Source organism: Giraffa tippelskirchi, chromosome 12 (assembly GCF_054371585.1).
Source record: "Giraffa tippelskirchi isolate mGirTip1 chromosome 12, T2T-mGirTip1v1.2.pri, whole genome shotgun sequence".
Taxonomy (NCBI): domain Eukaryota; kingdom Metazoa; phylum Chordata; class Mammalia; order Artiodactyla; family Giraffidae; genus Giraffa; species Giraffa tippelskirchi.
The window spans coordinates 49,548,727-49,572,453 of NC_137286.1; the positions used below are offsets into that span (position 1 = coordinate 49,548,727).

Here is a 23,727-nt window from a genome sequence, read left to right on the forward strand (position 1 = left end):
AAAAAAAAAAAATTGAATTGAGAGTGTAGAAACTGCCTGAAAGCTTATGTAATAAAGTGTTCAATGAGAGTTATAGACCTAAGCTCTTTGGCAGATTATCTCAATCTTGACACTATCAACAACTGGAGCGTGCAATTCATTCTCGCAGTGGACTGCCCTGTGTGTTGTAGGACATTTAAGGGCAAACCCCACACATCTTCTATCACCAAGTGCTGCAAACTGGATGGATTAAAGCAATAGAAATGTATTAGCTTGTAGTTCTAGAAGCTAGACATCTGAAACCAAGGTGTTGGCAGACGATGCTCCCTCCAAAATTCTAGAGAAGAATACTTGCTTGTCTCTCCCTGCTTCTGGCAGTCACCAGCAGTCTGGGCTTAGCTTGATTTGTGGCGGTTTAACTCCAGTCTCTGCCTCCATCATCCCATGGCTGTCTTTCCTCTGTGTCTGTGTCCCCACGTCCCAATTTCCCTCTTCTTATTAAGACACCAATCATTGGAACAGAGCCCAGTCTAATCCAGTGTAACCTCCTGCTAACTCAATTACATCCTCAAAGGTCTTGTTTCCCATAAGGTCACATTTACACTTTCCAGGCGGACATGAATTTTCAAGAACTGGATTCAAGCCAGCACACCTGTACTCTACCCACTATGTTGTCCTGCCCCTCCCCTCCACAAGTTATGGCAATTAAAAATCTCTCCAGACATTGCCAAATGTCCTCTTGAGGGAAAAATGATCACTTGGAGTTGAGAACCGCTGCTTCACAGAAATCAGAAAAGGGAAAATGCAAGTCCTTTTGTTGACAACTTTATTCAAGAAACCACCTTCCCTGGAGACTTTTTTTTTAAACTTCAGCCTAATCTTCTTGAGACTTGCTTAAGACTCTTTGTTACAATTTCCTAGGAAGCGCTTCTTCTTTCACTAACTGGATTGTCAAAATACCTTACAACCCCATCCCAGCCAGATTTTAGGACTGAGCTGCTGGTTAGAATTAAATTTCAGGCTGGCTCCTTCTGTGGAACCCTATTGGCTGTGATGATAGCAAAAGTGATGAAGAATCTCAGCTCCAATTTGATGGCAGGGATATTGAATAGATAGATAAGGGCAAAGAATTCCAAAGTTGTAATTCAAGTCCTGTTGCACCATCAGACACCCAAGTATGTGTGCATGCACATAAACCTCAAATAAAATGAGAGATCTGTCTCAGCAGAAAAAAGAAAATGGAAAAATGAATGTGAGCTGAGTACTCAGTAAAGGTTTCAACAGGACAGGAAAGGGTCAAGGGAACCTGGTTTCTCTGCCTTTGCAGTGTTGTCGCTCCCTCTTTTTTAATGCATTATTTATTTATTTATTCAGCTGCACTGAGTCTTAGTTGTGGCACTCTGGATTTCAATCTTCATTGCAGCATGCAGATCTTTAGTTGTTGCATGCAAACTCAGTCGTGGCATGTGGGGTCTAGTTCCCTCATCAGGGATTGAACCTGGGCCCCCTGCTTTGGGAGCACTGAGTCTTAGTCACCAGACCACCAGGGAAGTCCCTGTTTCTCCTTGCTTTCTCTCCTAGTATCATTGCTATTTCCTTCTTCCTCTTTCTTACCTCCTTTTATTTTCTCACCTTCCTTGCCTCTCCTTTTCTCCATTTCCCCTCCTTCCTCCCATTCCTTGTCAGTACCTTTCTTTCTCCTTCCTTAAGGGGACACTGTTTAGGCTAGCATCAGGAGGAAAGATGCCATTAAAACTATGCAATGCCAGCTAGTAGGGGTGACTTGGAAATAAAGGGGCCACAACAGGCTCGCATCCCCTGTCGCCTTGTGAAGAATGGCTCTTATCCAGTCTTTTCTCTTTCGGGAGTTTATTAAATTCATTCAGTGAGAAGAAGGAGAAATGTAAAAGGAATTATGAAGTCTTGAGGAAAATTACTTTTTTTAAGGTTAAGTAGCATGACAATGGCAGCTGATAGAGCAAATTAAATTCTAACTGCACCAGTGATTTGATAGATATCATTTTGCTAAGTGTTACTGAGAAAATGCCGGCTTGGGGAAATGAAGCTGAAATTCAGAATGAGCGCTTGTCACTTGTAGCATCTGATTCAATTAGGTGAAATTCATTAATATAAAGAGGAAAAGGGTCATATGGAAAATGGAAATTTGTAAAACAGATCCAGAGCATTTTTATGGCAAACATACATGCAACATCTTTAGGCAAGCAAGTATTTATTTAATTCAGGGTCTAAAAAGGAAAGAAAACATTTCACTTCCACATCAGTGAGCAATCATAGTTGTAGCTTGCAATGGTTCATTTCTTATGACATTTGAGAAACATGAATAAACTATGCTTTGTCTTTGCGAATCCAATACAAAGCTTGCCAAGAACTTATTCATCCCAGGAAAACACTCTCAGTCATTTGGACATCGCTCTGTCGTCACAGGTAGCAAGATAAAGTCAGTAATGGCTGCAATTACTCTGTGCCAGTCCTGCACATCAAGAATTTTTGCACACCAAAGGCAACCACCAATGGGGATTTTTCAGTAACCATCTAGTTATCCTTAAAAAATTTAGTAAAATGGGTGCTATAAAATGTCCACCATGAAATATTTATCACCCATTTAATAGATTGCTTCTCCTAAGGCATTCAAGCAGGGTTTGCTAAAACAGTTTCAAAATCTTATTTTGCCTACATGCAAGCAAGTGAGCCTCATTAGTGATCAATTACCAGCCAAGTCCACCCTAATAAGTCATTAATATATACCTTGTACTGTCAAATCCCTTAATTGGGCACCACATGTCCAATAAACCATCAGATGCTATTATTAATAAAGTTCTCAAAGCTCTACCAAGATTCATATTGTGAGAACAAGGTACGAAACAGAGTGGTGACACAAGGCAGGACTGCTCTTTCCACAGCTTGCTTAGGGAAGTGAGTGTGGAACTTAAGCCAAGGGTTGAGATGATCGCTTGGTGTCCTGTGGGCCTCAGCAACTCAAACATGAGCGCTGCTGCTGTGTTGCACAAATCCAGCGGGCACCGGTCACATTGTGATCCATGTGAATAGAGCACCCTGGTGTTGTGCAGTGTACAGCCTGTGCATCCAGGCGGGGCGAACCGGGGTTTATAACAATCTAGGTCTAACTTGACCTACCATAGTGCAGACCAAACCAGCAAGCACTCAGACCCAAAGGCAGAGTTTCGCTGTATGGGCCATTGTCAGCATCGATTCTCAAAGTTTCCACTAGTAGTGTCATTTACACAAGAATCTTGTTGGTTGGTGAGCCACGACAAACTTAAAGAGGTCCATTTTTCAGAAGTTCCTGCTTCTTCCTTTTCAACAAAAGATTATCAGGTCAGTGATGTTGCTATTCACTAGATCTTAAAGAACAAGATCACATCCTTCATCAACTTGTTGCTGTTATTGTTTAGTCACTAAGTCATGTCCAACTCTGGCAACCCCATGGACTGTAGCCCACCAGGTTCCCCCATCCATGGGTTTCTCAAGGCAAGAATAGTGGAGTGGGTTGCCCTTTCCTATTCCAGGGGATCTTTCCGACCCAGGGATGGAAACCTGTGCCTCTTATGTCTCCTGCATTGGTAGGTGGGTTCTTCACTACTAGTGTATTTGTATTCATTACTAAACGGTACATTTATGAACTGTTCATCACATATGCCCAATGCCTAGCATAGTGCCTGGTGCATAATAGGTATGCAATTAATTGTGGCTGATTGACTGTTGGTGCCACAACTGCAGGAGGCAACTACAAACGGGATGGCTTGTCAACAGCAGAAAGGGAGCAGAGTCAAGGCCTTTGACTAATAGTTCTGGCTTTACTATCCACAGAAAGTCTTCTCTAAATGTCACACCCCCCACCACCACATCCTTTTTCTTTTTTTCTCTCCCTCTCTCTCTCCTAATCAGCTATCTCTCCGCAGGTAAAAATGAGAACAGAGCCATCCAAGGGAGACAGTTAATAAGATGCTCAGGCAGACCAGTAGCAGCTGTGTCACGGGCTTTGGACATGACATATGTTTTGTCTTCTCTGCTCACTGCTGCTCCCCAGAGCCTAAGACAGTGCTAAGAAGGAGGAGGCACTTGACTAATTTACAATGAATAAATGAATGACTAGATTGATTAAATAATTAATTGACTGTGGAAAAGTCATGCTCCTCTCCACTCACTGATGATGTTATGTGACTGAGGGATGAAAAGGAGTCAAGTAGGAACCAAGGACTCTGAACAGGACAGATCAGAATCCCTTCTGTGCCCTTCTAGTAATCATCATTTCTTGCTATATTGGGATCTGGGCTCCCACTCAGGGCCTACGTATTAAATGATAAGAGCAGTAATAGCTAATATTTAAGAATTGCTTATCCTGCTGAGCAAAGTGCCTTACTTACATTATCTGATTCCATAATCGAAACCACACAGGGAGGGAGTGTTATTATCATTGTATTTAAAGCCAAGACCCTGAGGCTTAGAAAATGTAAAAGACATGCTCCAGACCATACAGCTAGCAAGTAAAAGATCTGTGTTCCTATCTAGGTCTTGGGTCTCCCTGGTGGCTCAGATGCTAAAGAATCTGCTGCCAATGCAGGAGACCTGGGTTCATTTCCTGAGTGCGGAAGATCCCCTGAAGAAGGGAATGGCTACCCACTCCAGCATTCTTGCCTGGAGAATCCCATGGACAGAGGAGCCTGGTGAGCTACAGTCCATGGAATCTCAAGAGTCTTAGCCTCTGGACTATGCTGCCTCCTCCTAGACCTAGATTGTTATAAACCCCGGTTCGCCCCGCCTGGATGCACAGGCTGTACACTGCACAACACCAGGGTGCTCTATTCACATGGATCACAATGTGACCGGTGCCCGCTGGATTTGTGCAACACAACAGCAGCGCTCATGTTTGAGTTGCTGAGGCCCACAGGACACCAAGCGATCATCTCAACCCTTGGCTTAAGTTCCACACTCACTTCCCTAAGCAAGCTGTGGAAAGAGCAGTCCTGCCTTGTGTCACCACTCCATTTCAGTGGTTACTCAGCGTGACAACAACAGGGATTCTAAAGCCCATATTACAATTCTGCTTTTTGGTCTGAATCACTCTGGCACTGGAGCCATGCCCCCTAGCCCATGTTATGCCCATCAATACACATTGACAATAGATTTCATTCAACTCCAATGGTTCTCTGGTTAATTTACACAGTGCCAAACTGACCTTTCCAAATATGTCCCACGGCACAGTGAGAGGGAGAGAAATTTACTGCCAGGAACCAAAAATATGTTACCTTGTGAAATATGGGTTTTTTCATGGCTTGATTTGAACTTTATATCAGAAACTGTGGAGCGGTTCAATGATTATTCACCATTTGAGGAAGGGAAAAGGCAGTGCGGAGGCCTTCAGGGTCCATATTTCATAGTCCTATTAGACGTGCACACAGGAGATTAAAGGTCCTGCTAGCGGCAGCCACTGCAGGGCCTGCTGGTCACATTCTAGACAAAGAGATGGATTTCTCTGAAAGGGAAGAAACTTAGGAACCCACAGGCACTGGAAAAGTTGGTACAAATTTCCCCAGTGAATGCATTGGAGGAAAAAAAAGAAGTTCCCCGACTTTTCCTTCTTTTTCTAATCTTTTGTTCTTCCATGAAATCCACTGCGTGCATGCTCAGTCCCTCAGTCAAGTCCAACTCTTGTGACCCTGTGGGCTGTAGCCCACCAGGCTCCTCTGTCCATGGGATTCTCTAGACAAGAACACTGGAGTGGGTTGCCATTTCCTACTCCGGAGGATCTTCCCAACCCACAGATGGAACCTGCATCTCCTGCACCTCCTGCTTAGCAGGTGGATTCTTTACCACTGAGCCACCTTGGAAGCCTGCAAAATCTATGAAAACCTTTAATCCATGCTTTTCTGAGCTCAGATATGACTTCAACGATGTTTGGATTCAGCCTTCATGAGGCATCTATCCTGTGAAGAGATGTAGAGGCAAGAATAACTTCTGAGAAGACCAGGGTATTGGGGCATGGGCAAAAGCAGCACAAGAATCCAGGGGAATTAGCCAGGCCTGATCCAGGACCCTGAGGCTTACTGTGAACACTGGTAGGCCTGAAGGCAAAAAGGAGAGGGAGCCATTGCTGGTACCTAGAAAGGGAAATGGGTTTCCCAGGTGACTCAGTGGTAAAGAACCTGCCTGCTAATGTAGGAGATGTAGGTTCGATCCCTGGGTAGGGACAATCCCCTAGAGGAGGGCATGCCAACACACTCCAGTATCCTTTCCTGGAGAATTCCATGGACAGAGGAGCCTGCCGGGCTACAGTCCAATGGGTTGCAAAGAGTCAGACATGACTGAAGTGACTGAGCACACACATGCAGAGAGGGCAGTGGTTTGGAGAGAGGTGTCTCTAAGAAGTGGTGACTTTCAGAAGAGAGATGTAGCCAACCCACAACCAAGAAGGAAGCTGGGAGAATAAATAGATATCACTCTTCTCCCTTTTCCAATCTTTTATACTGCCTCCTACTGGTCAACCCAATTCAAAGCCACTCCATCAAAAGACCCTCCCCACCATTGGTACACACCATAAAGATCACCCTCCCAACTCATAGTCACTCTCTAGAGTTAGAGAGTAGATATGGGGTATTGGGGGGATAACTTGAAAATGTCTGGCACACCAAGAAAATTCTGAAAACACACTCTTATCCTTGACCCCTCCAGGACTCCCCCTAATTTAATGAAGACTATATGTCTGGTACACCAGCCTGGATGGTGTATGCTGCTGCTGCTGCTGCTGCTAAGTCGCTTCAGTCATGTCCAACTCTATGCGACCTCATAGACAGCAGCCCACCAGGCTCCTCTGTCCCTGGGATTCTCCAGGCAAGAACACTGGAGTGGGTTGCCATTTCCTTCCCCAATGCATGAAAGTGAAAAGTGAAAGTGAAGTCACTCAGTGGTGCCCAACTTCGCGACCCCATGGACAGCAGCCCACCAGGCTCCTCCGTCCATGGGATTTTCCAGGCAAGAGTACTGGAGTGGGGTGCCATTGCCTTCTTCATGGATGGTGTATAGAGTACACTAAATTTGAGCTCTGAGACTTCCCTGGTGGTCCAGTGCTTAGGACTCCATGCCTCCACTGCAGGAAGCATGGGCTCAACCCCTGGTCAGGGAACTAAGAGCCCACATGCTACATGCTGTGGCCAAAAAAAAAATTTTTTTTTAAATAATTAATTAAATTTAAGTTCTTTACCCATTGCCAGTTTAAAGTGAGCTTTCTCCTTTGAATTCACAAAATGCTGCACTTGCCGCAAATTCCAAAAATGTTATTTCTTTGAGTCTGTGCTTCTTTCTGTATTATAAACGGCTTTGAGGGAGACAGTGTTTTCCTAATAAACAACACACATTGAGTTCCTACTTACAGTGAGTATTCTCTACATTTACTGTTTCATTTAATCATCACATAGATAAGGGAACAAAGCTCAGAGGAACTAAGTTTCACAAGGTGACGCAGCCAACATGGGAAAGATCAGAGAACTGAACTCAGTTCTTTCTGACACTACCATCCAGGTTCTTAGCAACCTTGTCACTCTGCCTCTTACTTTATGAAATTTCTACAATCCTTTGTAAGGCGCCCATACACAGTAGACCTCTATATGTCTACTGGATGAATGAATGAACATAGTCTAACAGAATAAAAACACAGTTGTGAGTCTCCATCACTAATCCCCTAAGTCAGATTCTCTTGATCTCCTTCATTAATTTATTTCACAATCAGTTACTGAGCCTGGACTTTCTTAAACATCCCAAAAGGTAAAAAAGGAAGTAAGAAACCTAGTCCTGAGTCTCACACTGTATATTTCTGAGAAAAGCAACATATACAAGTCAAGAGACATAACTGAGTTCATAATCAAACAACTATGTACAACATATAAAGAATGACTGAATTCAGCTATTTCCCAAATGCTTATGCTGAGAAAAACTTTAGCAATGCTTAAGAACATAATAAGTGCTAGGCAGTTAGAGACTGGGCAGTAAAGAAAAGATACCTCACCATCGACCGAGGGATTTTTGCAGAAGCTAATGTCTGTGGCCATGATTTTCATTTTGGCAGGTCAAAAACCAATTCTGTTATTTCACTAACACTTTGCGGGTTATTACATTCAATAGTTACACCTGACACATGTGTAAAGCCTTCTCCAGCACTGAGTTTCATTTTCACTTTCTGTATCAGAATCAATCACAAAGGTTTTGTTTGTTTTTTTTGTTGTTGTTGTTGGCCTGATACATTGTCTGAATCAGAACTGTATTCTGAAGAAATATCATCTTCTGAGGCAGTACTATGTACATCTCTTCAACAAGCAGAGAAAGCACCTGCATAAAATATGCTGAAAAATTCTTCATTCAAAAATCTCATGCTGCATCATTTTTTAAAATTTTACTTGAAATTAAGGTTGTGTTTATAATACACACAAGGTTGGTACAAAAACCTAATGGAGAAGAATGTGAAAGAAAATAACAATCACAAATTGTATAATAAACCCTTGATCAGTTTTAAGCTCTAACAACTTCGCATGGTAATGTTAATTGTGTCACCCTCCAAAAACCTACTGATAACATCTATGGTCAATAAGACAAATTAATACATCTCTGGTCAATAATGTGATATTAGATAACAAGGCGAGAATAAAATTGAGAAAAGGGCCATTTGAAGGTGGCAGCCTTATTACTATGAGAAGTGCACACAGGAGGAAGGTGCTGGCCCACTGCCTTTTACAAGCCAGGATTTCAGTAAGCAATCACCGATTTGAACATTTGTGTTCATGAAAACATTCATGTTAGCTGAATACTATTTAATTCACCCTTGAAAGACTAGCTCTTCTGAGAAATTCTATGGTTAAGAAAATTCTCAAGTGAAGACTCTCCTTAGAAAGAAATGAGTTACAATCAATTTCCCTTCCTCCTTAAAGCAATGACTCAAGTGGCTAGCTCACAAGTAAAAGCAATGGGTAAAGGAAATTTCTGACCAAAATTCTATTAAGGTTCACAGGCCTCCTAAGTGGGGGACATGATCAGTCTATGGGCTCATAATTAAAGCCGTGACCTAGCAGAATTCCCTAGATCTCTGTAGGGTCTGAGGACTATACTCACCCAGAAAGAGCATAGAAGATAAATTCTACAATCTGACAAGAGTAAAGATGTGAAAAATACTTAGGGACTTCCCTGGTGGTCCAGAGGTTAGGACTCCCTGCTTCCAATGCAGGGGGCACAGGTTCAATCCCTGGTCGGGGAAGTGAGATCTTACACGCCATGTGGCATGGCCAAAAAAAAAAAAAAAAAAATAGCTTTACAGGGCAAATAAGGATTTCTACTTCTGTAAGTACAGTATTCAGTAGGTGTATCTTTATTATTCCCATCTGATCGTGATGTTTAAAACAAATATAAGATGGTTCTAAGAAAGGACAAGAGGATGGTGAACCACCAGAACTCAACGAATGACAAAGGAATCACTTTGAGTTTTTTCATGTAACTTTTTGTCTCATGCTTGCCAATTCTAGAATGAATAAAGCCAGCAACTAAGAAACCCAACAAGCATAGATGAAAAAAGCCCAAACAAAAAACTGCTTTGTCTAGTCAAAGGATCAGAAAAAAAGGAGCTTAGCAAATCAGAAAACTTTTAGATAATACTCTCCTACAGCCAACAGAAACAAACTGTTTCAAACCAACCCCACAGAGACAAACTGAGGTCTCACCCCTACCAGCAAATGCCCAGCGGGGACACTAGATTTCCACCTCGGACAGGTCTTACGGAGGCATCCTAAGCCCCTATCTTTCACCCCCACAGTGGTGTATCAGAGAGGGCCATTAGGGAGCCTGCAGAATTGGGGAGACCACACAGGGAGCCTGGACTTGTACTCCACCCTAGCAGCAATGAGGTGTTGTGTTCCTGCCCCCACCACGGTAGCGTTAGGGGAGGACTAACAGGAGTCAGGACTTTCAACACTTCCCAGGAGTAACAAGGTCGCCTTCACCCACAGTATCGGAAGAAGCCATGTCAGGAGCAGTAATGAGGCACTCTGGCCCCTCCCAGCCAAGATGGAATCAATGGATGCTTAATGTCATCAGAACGTCTATCCACAATCAGCAGGAATGCAAAGGGTTTCTTTGGAGAAACAAAGGCCAGGTGGGAAACTAGGACTTCACTCCTGTAGCAGTTAGAAAGTGGTATCCCCACCCCTTCCCCTGCCAGAGCAATACCAAAGGAAACCATTTCATTTACTTCCTAAGATGAACATAACAAATTTGATGGCTTAAAATGACAGGAACTTACTCTCTTACACTTTTGGAGGCCAGAAATCTGAAACCCAGTGGCCAGCAGAGCTACACTCACTATGATGCCTCTGTAAGGTCATCCTTCTTCACCCCTTCCAGCTTCTGGTGGCTTCAAGTGTTTTTTGGCTTGTTGTTCCATCACTAAAGTTGCGTCTGACTCTTTGCAACCCTATGGACTGTAGCCCACCAAGCTCCTCTGCCATGGGATTTCCCAGGCAAGAATACTGGTGTGGGTTGCCCTTTCCTTCTCTAGGATATCTTCCTGACCAAGGGATCAACCCATGTCTCCTGTATTGGCAGGGGGGTTCTTTACCACTGAGCAACCTGGGAAGTCCGTTCGTTGGTTTATGACAACATAACCCCAATCTCTAGCTCTGTGTTCACATGACTTTTTTGTTTCTGTCTCTTTGTATTCTCTCCTCTATAGATAAGGACAGCATCATTGGGTTCAGGGCCCATCCTAAGTCCAGGAAGATTCAATCTAAATATTCTTAATTAGTTAATTATATCTGCAAAGACCATTTCCAAATAAGGTCACATTCTGAGGTCCCAGGTAGACATGAACTTGGGGGGACCACTATTCAACCCATTATACCAGCTAAAACAGAAGATTTAAATAAGATCCACAGACTTATAGCATGATACTTCAAAATGTCCAGGTTTCAGTCAAAAACTAACCATCATACAAAGAAAAAAAAAAAAACCAGAAAGATTGTCCTGAAAATGGGCAATGCCAATGAAGAGAAGGGAACCTTCCTACACTGTTGGAGGGAATGTAAATTGGTAAAACCACTATGGAAAATACTATGGAGATTCCTTAAAAAACTAAAAAGAGAGCTACCAGATGACCCTGAAGTCCCACTCCTGGGCATATATCCAAAGAAAAGCATGGTCTGAAAGGATACATAAAACTCAATATTCACTGCAGCACTATTTACAGTAGCCAAGACATGGGAAGCAACCTAAATGTTCATCAACAGAGTAATGGATAAAGAAGATGTGGTACACACATAAGGGAATATTACTCAGTTGTTAAAAAGAATGAAATCATGCCATTTGCAGCAACATGGATGGATCTAGAGATTGTCATACTGAGAGAAGTAAGTCAGACAGAGAAAGATAAATATCATATGATATCCCTTACATGTGAAATCTAAAAAGAAGTGATACAAATGAACTTATTTACAACAAAGAAGAGACTCACAGACTTAGGAAAAAAACTTATTACCAGTGGTGAAGTGTGGGGGAAGGGATAGTTAGGGAGTTTAGGATCAACATGTACACACTGACTGCTGTATTTAAAATGGATAAACAAATAAGGACCTACTGTATAGTACAGGGGACTACACTCAATGTTATGTAGCAGCCAGAATGGAAGGGGAATTTGGAGGGAGAATGGATACATGTATAAGTATGGCTAGGTTGCTTTATGTACTCCTGAAATTATCACAACATTTTTAATCAGCTATACATTGGAAGAACTGATGTTGAAGTTGAAACTCCAATACTTTGGCCACTTCATGTGAAGAGTTGACTCATTGGAAAAGACCCTAATGCTGGGTAGGATTGGGGGCAGGAGGAGAAGGGGACGACAGAGGATGAGATGGTTGGATGGCATCACCGACTCGATGGACATGGGTTTGGGCAGACTCTGGGAGTTGGTGATGGACAGAGAGGCCTGGCATGCTGCAATTCATGGGGTTGCAAAGAGTCGGACATGACTGAGCAACTGAACTGAACTGAACTGATACTTGAATATAAAATAACAAGTTAAAAAAATAGATAACAACAGACAAGAAAACAGAGGTATTAGAATTTTATGACAAAGTTTTAAAGAAGTCATTGTAAAATTCCTTAAGTAAGCAATTATGAACATACCCAAAACAATGAAAAATTAAAAGTCTCAACAAAGATATAAAAACTGTAGAACTGAAAAATACAATTTCTGAAATAAAAAAATAATTACTGGATGAGTGAAACAGCAGAATGGAGGAGATGAGGAAAGAATCAATGAAGTTGATAGTAGAACAATAGAAATTACCCAATTTAAACAACAGACAGAAATTAGGCTTAAAAAAAATGAACATATCCTTAAAGACATATAAGACAATAATATAAGGTTTAACAAATCACAGAACTAGAAGAGAAAGAATGCAGGGCTGGAAAAATATTAGAAGAAATAATAGCTAAAAAGTTCCTAAATTGGCAACCTACAGATTTAAGAAACTGAGCAAACGTCAAACAGGATAAACCAAAGAAATCCATAGCAAGACATTTCATAGTCAAACTTCGAAAACTGAAGGAAAAAAAAAAAAAATCTTGACAGCATGAGAAGGAAACACCTTACCTTACCTTATCTTACTTTACCTTACCTTACCTTACCTATAAGGGAAAAACATTTTGAATGACAGTGGATCTATTTAAAAACTACAGAGGCCAGGGAATGTCCTGGTGGTCCAGTGGCTAAGACTCCACACTCCCAATGTAGGGGGCCCAGGTTCAATCCTTGGTCAGGGAACTAGATCCCACACGCCTCAAATAAAAGATCAGAGATCCCATGTGCAGCAACTAAAATCCAGTGCAGCCAAATAAACAAAAACCACAGAGGCCAAAAGAAAGTAGGGCACTATTTCCCAAGTGCTAAAAGAAATGACTGTTAAGTGGAATCCTGTAAGTAGTGAAGATAACTTTCAAAAAGACTTACTAAGTGACATAATTCATTATATTATTAACAGGATAAAGAAGAAAAATATAGAAATGTGGAAGAAAGTATTTGATGAAATTCAACACCCAATCATGATTTTAAAAAAAAAACACAGAAAAATAATAACAGAAGGTCACATCCTCAACTTAACAATAATCTACAAAAAATCTCACAGCTGACACTGTCCATGATGGTGAAAGGCCAAGTGCTTTCTTCCTGAGACTAGGAACAAGGTAAGGATACCCACTTATATCACTCTTATTCATCACGGAAGCTCCAGCTTTACCTCAGTGACGGAGAGCAGCCTCCATCCTGCTCTTTTTGGCTCCAGTCTTGGCAGCCTGTCTGCACTGTTTATCTGGAGGAGCATCCTTGATGATTTCTTTTTTGCACATCCCTTATCCAATTCAGCAGCAAAATCTGTCGCTCTGCCTTCAAAATGGCTTCAAAACACCACCACCTCCCCTGTCTGCTCAAAGTCACTACTATTTCTTGCTGATCAAAGCAATGGATCGCCCAGTCCAGTACCGCTTCACCTTTATCCCTTAGAAGCCAAAGTGATCCCTTCCATGTATAAATCACACCATATTGTTCAGCTCTCCAATGGTGCCACATCACTAAATGGAAAAGCCAGAATTCTTATGACTCCTACAGGAATCTGCAGGAACTGGCCCCCATCACCTCTCAGACCTTACTTCTTACTCTCCTTGTCCACTTCACTCAGCCACATGGATCATCCTTATTAGAACCCACCAAGCACAATCCTGTGGGGCTTTAAAACATGCTTTTTAAAAAAAAAAAAAGTAAGCCTCTCTAATTTAGTTTTGCTTTTTAAATATGTATTTATTTAGCTTCATCTGGTCTTTAGTTGTGATTCACGGACTCCAGTTGTTCCGGCATCCAGGCTCAGTTGCTCCACAGCACATGGGATCTTAGTTATCCAATCAGGGATGGAACCCAAGTCCCCTGCATTGCAAGGTAGATTTTTAACCACTGAACCACCAGAGAAGTCCCTAAAACATGTTTTTACTGAGGCTCTTTCGTATCTGCTATTTCCTCATAGACAGAAGGGCCTGGCAGGCTACCGTCCCTAGGGTCGCCAAGAGCTGGACACAGCTGAAGCAGCTTAGCATTCACTGCCAGGAATGGGTCTGCAAGCCTCCAGCTGGCCCCTTCTCAAAGAGCCTTCTCTGACTACCTCTTACAACACAGAGCCCACATCCACCTGGCATTCCCATCCCACTCTGTTTTTCTTCCCTCCATATCCCTTAGAACCATTGACGTATCATTTATCCCAGGCTACATAGTGATCATCTGTGTCCTCTCTTTAAAATGTAAACTCTCAGGGGCTCCCCTGGGGGTCCAGTGGTTAAGACTTCACCTTCAAATCCAGGGGGTTCAGGTTCGGTCTCTGGTTGGGGAGTTAAGACCCTACATTCTTCAAGGCCAAAAAGAAACAAAGCATAAAGCAGAAGCAATATTGTAACAAATGCAATAAAGACTTTAAAAATGCTCTACATTAAGAAATATCTTTAAAATAAAATTTTAAAAGATAAATCAATAAAATGTAAATTCTCAGAGGGCAGGACCTTACCTATTTTGCTTTCTAATCACTACCTAGAAATGTATCTGGCACACACCAAATGCTTGTAAATATCTGCTAAATAAATGAACAAGCTGAAACAATACCCTATATATGTCTTTCTACCCTATCCTTTCCTTCCTTCTTTTCTTCTGAACTCTTCTTTCCTTCCTTAAACAAATGCCTACTGGTTGTGCAAGACAACAGACTGGATTCTTGCAAATTATGCGTTAATAGGTCTACCTGTTTTCTGCAAATATCCAGGCGAGTAAACAAAATCTCACATGAGACACAGATGGCAACTCAGTTTCCAAAAGTTTTCACTAGTGTAAATCTGTGCAAATGTCTGTACGAATGAGCAGCAGGAAGAAACAGAGAGCTGTCAGGAATGTAAAAGCTCCCCAAATTTCTAAACTAATGATTTTGCATATCCACCTAATGCTTCACTCTTGAGAGTGATGCTAATTCTTGACAGCCAGAGACCTCAGGAGTGCCTCCTGACGCCATGGCTCCCCATACCACGCCACGCTCAGTAGCTCGATCGCGTCCCACTCTTTGTGACCCCATTGACTGTAGCCCACCAGGCTCCTCTGTCCACGGGATTCTCCAGGCAAAAAATACTAGAGTGGATTTCCATCTCCTCCTCCAGGGAATCCTCCCAACCCAAGAATCAAACTGTCATCTCTTGCATCTCCTGCATTGGCAGGCAGATTCTTTACCAGTGCTCCACCTGGGAGGCCCCATACATGGACAATTTCTCTGTGCTAGAAGACTATTCATACAGGACAGGTAGGTAGAAGGGTAATTCTTACTGAGGTTATGGGTTTGCACAGATCATGGGTCAAAATTGGAGCTTTTCTTGGGCCCCTCTTTCACCTGCCTCTCTCTAAAAGCAGAGGCCAATCTGATGTTTGATTTCAGAATATGAGAAGTTCCCATTAAGTTTCTGCCTTATGGGGTATAAAGGATAGGTTTTCACCCACCTACAGTGACGGTCTTGCCTGCTGCTCCCATCTTGGTATACATCATGGATCAGAGCTAAAGCATGTCCAGCCAATCCAGCAACACTGTGCTAAGTAAACACTCCTAACTTCTCTTCATGCTGAAGTCAGACCACTGGGTAATAAAAGCACAATCAAATGCTAACTCACAGGCAAGACTTGTTATTCCAAGCAGGTACTTTGTTCCAGTCGGCCCAAGAAGAGAGAAAGATTATTCATTTAGCTCTAAATTCAATTTATTTTCTGAACTTGTTTCAGTTTGATTCTCTCGTGTTTTAGGCTCCATAATAAGTTTATCCTCTGTTCTACTTGAGTCGGCGAAACCTCAGGGGGTCTCTTTGCAAGTTACAGAGCGTGATGATTAGCAACTCAAAAACAGAAGCATGTTCTTTCGAGATGTCCAGAAACAGAATCCAAACCCACAAGGCAAAAGGCAGCTCTGAGGGAAGAGCCCAGGGCAGATGGAGCAAGAGTCTTAGGAGTAAGAGATGCCTTGGGCACTACTACTCTGCACAAACTACTCCTCTGATCCCAAAGTCTCAGTTGGTCTGAACATCTGGACTGCTCAGGAGCAGCAGGTAAAGGACGTGCTTTTACCTCTTCCTTGGCTCCTGGATTTTTCCACCCTTTCTCCGCCTTATCGTAGCAAACTGGCCTCACACTTTGCCACCTCTTTGTGTCAACACATTCACAACACAAGTACACTGGGCTCTGCAGTGGAAAATAACAACCACTGGGAAAAATGAGTTGATGGCTCGTTTGCAGAAAACACTCCATGCAGGTTCTTCATCAGAGAATTTGGGTAGCTTAGCTAAATTCTCACCGCAACAGACCTGGAATGCCTAAGTTGCTTCAACAGTGTCCAACTCTGCAACCCCATGGACTGTAGACCAACAGGCTCCTCTGTGCATGGGATTCTCCAGGCAATAATACTGGACTGGGTTGCCACTTCCTCCTCCAGGTGATCATCCCGACCCAGGGATCAAACCTATGTCTCTTGTGTCTCCTGCATTGGCAGGGGGATTCTTTACCATTAGCGCCACCTGGGACGCCCATACTCTTGTCCTTACTGCACCCAAACATAGCGCACATTGTCCATCTCCACTTGTAAATCCAGTTCTGTTCTTTTAGCCATATGTCTCTTACAAGCCATCTCTGAGACAGTCAAACAGGCCAACTATTTCTTCTTTATTTCTGGGACATGTGTGGATGTGTTTTCTCTCTAAATTGTGGGGCTTGTTTTTTTGTTGTTTTTGGTTTTTTTTAGTTTTACTTCGAAAACAATAGCAGACTTATAGAAAAGTTGCAGAAATAGTTCAAGATTCCTGTGTACTCTTCACCAAGATTCCCTTAATTTTTGTTGTTTTACCACACTTGTGTTATTACTCTCTATCTATATATGATCATTAAATAGTGATACTTTGATTCATTGTTTTAGTTCTTGCTCTGGAGAAGAAGCACAATAAGCACAAAGTTGATCTCCCATACATAAGGCAAGAAGTTCTATAGGTAGGGGTCAGAGGTGAGCAAATATCCACAGGCCAGGAACTCAGCTGAGAGCTTCAAATACTTGGTCCACAGAATAATAAAACACTGTGTATTGTGAACTTCACTGGGCTTCCCCGGTGGCTTAGCCGTAAAGAATCCGCCTGCATTGCCGGAGATGCAGAAGACGTGGGTTCCGTCCCTGGGTTGAGAAGATCCCCTGGAGGAGGGCATGTCAACCCACTCCAGTATTCTTGCCTGGAGAATCCCCATAGACAGAGGAGCCTGGTGGGCTACCGTCCATAGGGTCGCAGACAGACACGACTGAAGTGACTTAGCACGCGTGCACGAGCTTCACTTTTAAAATTATTTCCTTATTTTGGAGGGGGTTTGCACTGGGTGTTCGTTATTACACAGGCTTTCTCTAATTGCAGCAAGCAGGGGCTACTCTTTATTGAGGTGCATGAGTTTCTCACTGTGGTGGCTTTTCTAGTTGCAGAGCACAGGTTCCAAGTCATGTGGCCTTCAGCGGTTGCAGTTCCTGGGTTTAGTTGCTCTGTGGCATTTAGAATCTTCCCAGACCAGGGATCGAACCCATACCTCCTGCACTGGCAGGCAGATTCTTATCCACTCTACCACCAGGGAAGTCCGAACTTCATTGTCAAGAACGAGAAAAACGGAAGCTTAAAAGCAAAGACTTGCTCAAGTTGACATAGCTATGAAGTCCATATAACTATGAAGCCAGGATTCAAACCAGATCCTTATTCCCTTTAAAACACATTACCTGAATACTCAGGGAACCAGATCACAACACACTCCATTTTAAACCCACCCTATCTGAAACACACCCTATCTGACAGCTGCCAAGACTTTTCCTATCATAGGACCGGAGGGTACATAAATTAGAATAGGAGTGCTTTTTCCATCAGCAAGTAATTAGACAAGTCACACCTGCTTGGAGTTCATTCGTAGATACATTCTGGCTCCTTTCTGGATTTATACCTGTCTCTTTTAGCAATTAAGAGACTCGGCTGAATTTTCTATGATTCACCTCAAGATGCCATATGTTCAATAAAGGTACTGGTATAGAAATAGCAGCTGATGCCTCTAGGAAAACATAAGCAAACACTAAGTATACAAACATTTCTGCTGGGTATATATGCCTAAGATTTATCTTCTCTTATGTGGATTTTATCACTTCTCAGAATAAGCAAAACGAAACTAATTTCCGGTGACATTTGTATTCAGACCAGAATTCGGCATCCAAAAAGTAAAATTTATCATCAGTGAATGAGTCGGAGGTGTTGTAAACTTCAGCTTTCTGAGTAAAGGAAAACATCATGTCTCGCTATCACATATGAAGGGCAAATCTAGTGCTTAAAGTGAAAAGAGTGAAAGTGTTAGTCACTCAGTTATGTCTGAATCTTTGCAACCCATGGACTACTGTAGCCTGCCAGGCCCCTCTGTCCATGGAATTCTCCAGGCAAGAATACTGGACTGGGTTGTCATTCCCTTCTCCAAGGGATCTTCCCAACCCAGGGGTCGAACCTGGGTCTCCTGCATTACAGGCGGTTTCTTTACCATCTGAGCCACCAGGGAATCTAGTGTTTGGAACATCACAAATTTATTAGACAAGAACTTAGTTGGTTCTAGCCCCACAAAACAAAGGGTTTATGACCTAAGTCTCCTTTTATCCCCTAGTCTTTCCGCTCCCTTGTCCTACCACCCTCAGTGTTTGGTCAGGCCATCCACTGACTTTCTCAGTTCCAGGAGACCTGCTGAGAACTGCTGGGAAAAGTACCTACCCACATAGACAGAAACCCACAAACCCATGATCTACCCTAATACTTGTCTTTAAGTCCTACTCTGTCACCCATCTCTCTATCATTGGTCAGGTTTTCCTCCCATTCCCTTGAATGACTGTTTCTACTTTGACCAATCTCCTCAAATTATCCTCCCGTCCTACCCATCAGTGGATGATCTCCTATTACTCCCCACAAACGATCAAGGCTATTGTGACCTCCTTCAATTTCCAGCTTCCTGTATCCATAAACTTATCTTCTAAAAGCCACCTTCTTCCCTTCAGTCTAAAGGCAGGGGCTCCTTTCCCATTGTTCATAATTGATCTATTCTAAACCTCTTCTGACTTTGCTAGAACATTTCATTCCCCCTTTAGGCTGTGCTTTAAATCTTATCTCAAAACTGGCTTCTGCTCCACCCAGAAGATTTTTTTGGAAATTTCTCATGTTTCTTCTTTAAATGAAACAAGCAAAAAGAAAAATCAAATAACAAAAAACCAAAATATACCACTCCTCTCTAATTATTGCCCTAGTAGTCTCCTTTCTTTAACAATCACATTTCTCAAATGAAGATTACCTTCATTCTCTTCTCTCCTACCAGCCAAACATCCCTAGCCAAGGGAAGAAGTCTTTTCTTTTCTTGCATTTTCAACTTAAGTTGACTTCACTGCAATATTTGAAAAATTTATTTATGTGCAAAGTAAACAAACAAAAAAAAAACACAACATTCTCTATACCCCTCTCCATTCTATTTGGAAGCAAATACATAAATAAAATACAATTTCATGGTATGTTTTTCATTAGCTTTAAATGTCTAGGACAGAGACATTCATGGCTGGTGTAGCCCAATCCAGTGAATCCCCTACATACAAACCTTCAAGTTTCAAACTTTCAAAGATGTGAACATGAGGTCACTTTCAAAGATGCGAATACGAGTTCCATCAACATCATGCATGAGTGAAATTCCATTGCCTCTGTCTCTTATTGCTGATGATCCTTCAGCTCTACCATTTCCCACCTCCTCCCCCTCCTCCAGTCAGTAACTCTTTTTGCTGTTAACTGGATGCCAGCCCCTGTATGCAAGCTGTTGTACTACACTACTGTACTTTTCAAAGTACTGTACTGTAAGATTAAAAATGTTTTCTTTATTCTCTGTTTGTTTATGTATTATTTGTGTGTAAAGTATGATAAATATATTACAGTACAGTACTATATAGCCAACTGTGTTAGTTGGGTACCTAGGCTAATTTCGTTGGACTTAAGAGCAACTTGGACTTACGAATGTGCTCTCAGAATGGAACTCATTTGTATGTAGGAGACTTACTGTAATTCTTTGTTTCTTGCTTCACAGGAAAGTAGAAAACTATCTTCTCGGTGCTAGTGCTAAGTTGCTTCAGTCGTGTCCGAGTCTTTGCGACCCTATACCCTGCCAGACTCCTCTGTCCAAGGAATTCTCTAGGCAAGAATACTGGAGTGGGTTGCCATGTCCTCTTCCAGGAGATCGTCCCAACCCAGGGATCAAACCCACGTCTCTTATGTCTCCTGCATTGGCAGGTGGATTCTTTACCACTAGCGCCACCCGGGAAGTCCAATAGAAGGAATTTCCATTGTCCATATAAGACCGAACTGTGTAAGACCGAACTGTGTTGCCCTGACCAAAAATAGAAAGAAAGAAAAAATGCTCACCTTGACAAAGTGTGCTAGCTTTCCAGGCAATAGTAAGGAAATTAACTAAACACTTGCTGATGGAGAGGATGAATGGGTATTGGAGCACCTAGCTGCTTTCACCCATGAGACTGCACTTTTCTCATCTGGATTTAAGACAAGCTCTTTAGCATCTATCTGAAGCTGTATGTGATCAAGTTTAGAAGTTATAGGAGCTCAAGGAGCAGAACTTCATCCTCAGGTGGGAAGGCCTGGAATTTTCTCAAGGAGCAAGTGGGATACTGCCTCTGTGGGCTTGAGTGTAAAAGATTCAGGAGAAATAATGTAAGAAATTAAGAAGTGATATTTGAAGAAAGAAGTTATCCCTGGGAGGCACCATCCCTTCAAAGACATAAGTCTATATCAAGTACTTCCCATCCAGATCCAGGAGAGCAACTAAACCAAATGAAACAGTAATATCTCCTCCCTCCCTGCAACACACACCTTGTAACTGTGAGATCTGTATGATCCACTAGAAAAACAGCACCCTGCATTTCCACTATGAACCAGTGTTTTGCCTGGTGAAAGTACTAAGGAGGTACTAAGGAAAAGGGACTTCCCTTATAGCCCAGTCAGTAGAGAATCTGCCTGCAGTGCAGGAGACCCGGGTTCAATTCCTGGGTTAGGACAATTCCCTGGAAAAGGAAATGGCAACCCACTCCAGTATCTTTGCCTGGAAAATCTCATGGACAGAGGAGCCTGGTGGGCTGCAGTTCATGGGGTCGCAAAGAGTTGGGCACCACTGAACAACTAACACTTACTAAGGAAAAGGACGTTAACTGATCTGTGTTCATCTTGCTAAGAGATCAAGAGATGGCTGTTCAGCAGAGACTGGACTATGGGACTGGCCAACTCAGCAACAAAACAATGCCAGGCTGGCCACAGAGGGGAGGACTGCCTCACCATGTGTGGAACCTGTTTCCCCACCAGGGTAGGCTGGCAAGTTACAGAAGAGGAGGGCCCTCCCAAACCTGTGTCCTTCCCTCATACAAGCTCTGGCTGCTGTCACAAGCTCCAAACAGATCTTCAAGTCCACCAAATGCTATTCTCTTCCTGGACACTCTCAGGACCTCAAAGGTCACCCATCTATAGTAACTCATTTGCCTTGTCCCAAAGACTTGCTACTCTTGGTGAACTTAGAGGTTTAAAAACTGGCACCACCATCTGTTCACAGATGCCATCTGTCACCTGTCTTCTTCCCCTACCCGAACATTTCTTACAAGTTCCCTTCTCTCTGTTCCCATTTATACTCATTAGTTCCTGTTCATACTTTCAAACAAAAACCACTGAGTGGTTTTCCCACTTCTCTCCCTGGTGAACTAGCCCTGCAACCTTCCTGTCCACTAGTATCAGTGGCATTTTTAAAATCCCAGACGTCAATGTCTTTTTTATCCAAAACCCTTCAAAGGCTCTCTATTAAAACTTTCTTTTCAAAATCTTTTTATTTTGTGTTGGGGTATAGCTGATTAACAATCTTGTGATAGTTTCAGGTGAACAGCAAAGGGACTCAGCCATATATTTACATATATCCATTCTCCCCCAAACTCCCCTCCCATTCAGGCTTCCGCATAACATTGAGCAGAGTTCCCTGTGCTAGACAGTGGGACCTTGCTGGTTATCCATTTCAAATATAGCAGTGTGTACATGTCCACCCCAAATTCCCTAACTATCCCTTCCCCTTTTTTTCCCCCCAGCAACCATAAATTCATTCTCTAAGTCTGTAAGTTTCTTTTTGTTTGTTAAATAAGTTCATTTGTATCATTTCTTTTTATATTCCACACATAGGGAATGTCATATGGTATTTCTCCTTCTCTGACTTACTTCACTCAGTATGACAATATCTAGGCCCATCCAGGGTGCTGCAAATGGCATTATTTCATTCTTCTTAATGGTTGAGTGATATTCCGTTGTATATATGTACTACATCTTCTTTATCCATTCTTCTGCCGATGGACATTGAGTTTGCTCACGCTAATACTTTTTAGCCTGGTCTACCGTGCCCTCCAAGATCTCTCACATGCCTTCTTGTCCAATGTTATTTACTGCAACTCTTCCCCTTCCTCCCCCTTTATACCCTGGCTTCTTTTTCACTCATGGAATACATTAAGCTCATTTCTGCTACCTGGCTTCTCACAGGCTGTTCCCTCTTCCTAAAACCTTCTAAACCATTCCCCAGATTCCATCCCACCTCAGCACATGTTCTGAAACGCAAAGTTATTAGGGCATTGGCTTAAATGCTGTCTCTTCAAAGATGCCATTCTTATCTAAATTACTTGCCACCACCATATCCCAACCTTACTTTATTTATCACCATAACCTACTTATTTTCCTTATGGCAATTATTACATTGTGTGAGTATTCTCTTATTGGCTTCCTGGTTTACTGACTGTCTCACCTTAGTCTGAAAGCTCCAAAAGGTCAGAGACCACATCTATATATTTAACAGCTGATACAGTCTCTGGCATGGGCTTCTCCGGTAGCTCAGGTGGTTAAGAATCCTCCTGCAGTGCAGGAGATCCCGGTTCAATTCCTGGGTCAGGAAGATTCTCTGGAGAATGGGTAGGCTACCCACTCCAATATTCTTGGGCTTTCCTGGTGGCTCATATGGTAAAGAATTCACCCACAATGTGGGAGACCTGGGTTCGATCCATGGGTTGGGAAGATCCCCTGGAGGAGGGCATGGCAACCCACTCCAGTATTCTTGCCTGGAGAATCCCATGGACAGAGGAGCCTGGCAGGCTACAGTCCATGGGGTCACAAAGAGTCAGACTCGACTAAGTGACTAAGCACAACACAGTCCCTGGCACCTAGCAGATGCCCAATACAAATTGGCTGGATGAATGACAGATGAATTAATAAATGATGTTCATCCCATAAGATGTTCATGGCTGCCTCATGCCAGTGGACTTTTATGACAATGACCCTTCATCCTAGAGAGCCCTTTGTCCACTCCCGCATCCTGACAAACACCCACACTGCATCCATATCTTTACTACTGGCATCATTAGCTCCTTCAAATTTTTTCTGACTTCTCTTCCTTCCCAGTTATAGTTTTCAACTTCCTCCTTTATACCTTACCTCAAAATTGTATTAACTTCGAGCAAAGTTCCTGCAACACTTAAATGTTCTATTTTTGTGTTTCTCTTTGTTGTG

At 42.6% G+C, this 23,727-nt stretch overlaps 1 protein-coding gene across 5 annotated transcripts in view; it reads right to left on the reverse strand.

Annotated features, from left to right (window-relative positions):
• AGBL1 (AGBL carboxypeptidase 1) overlaps nt 1–23,727 on the reverse strand; it is an 867,141-nt gene that overhangs the window by 587,357 nt on the left and 256,057 nt on the right. The window lies entirely within an intron of this gene.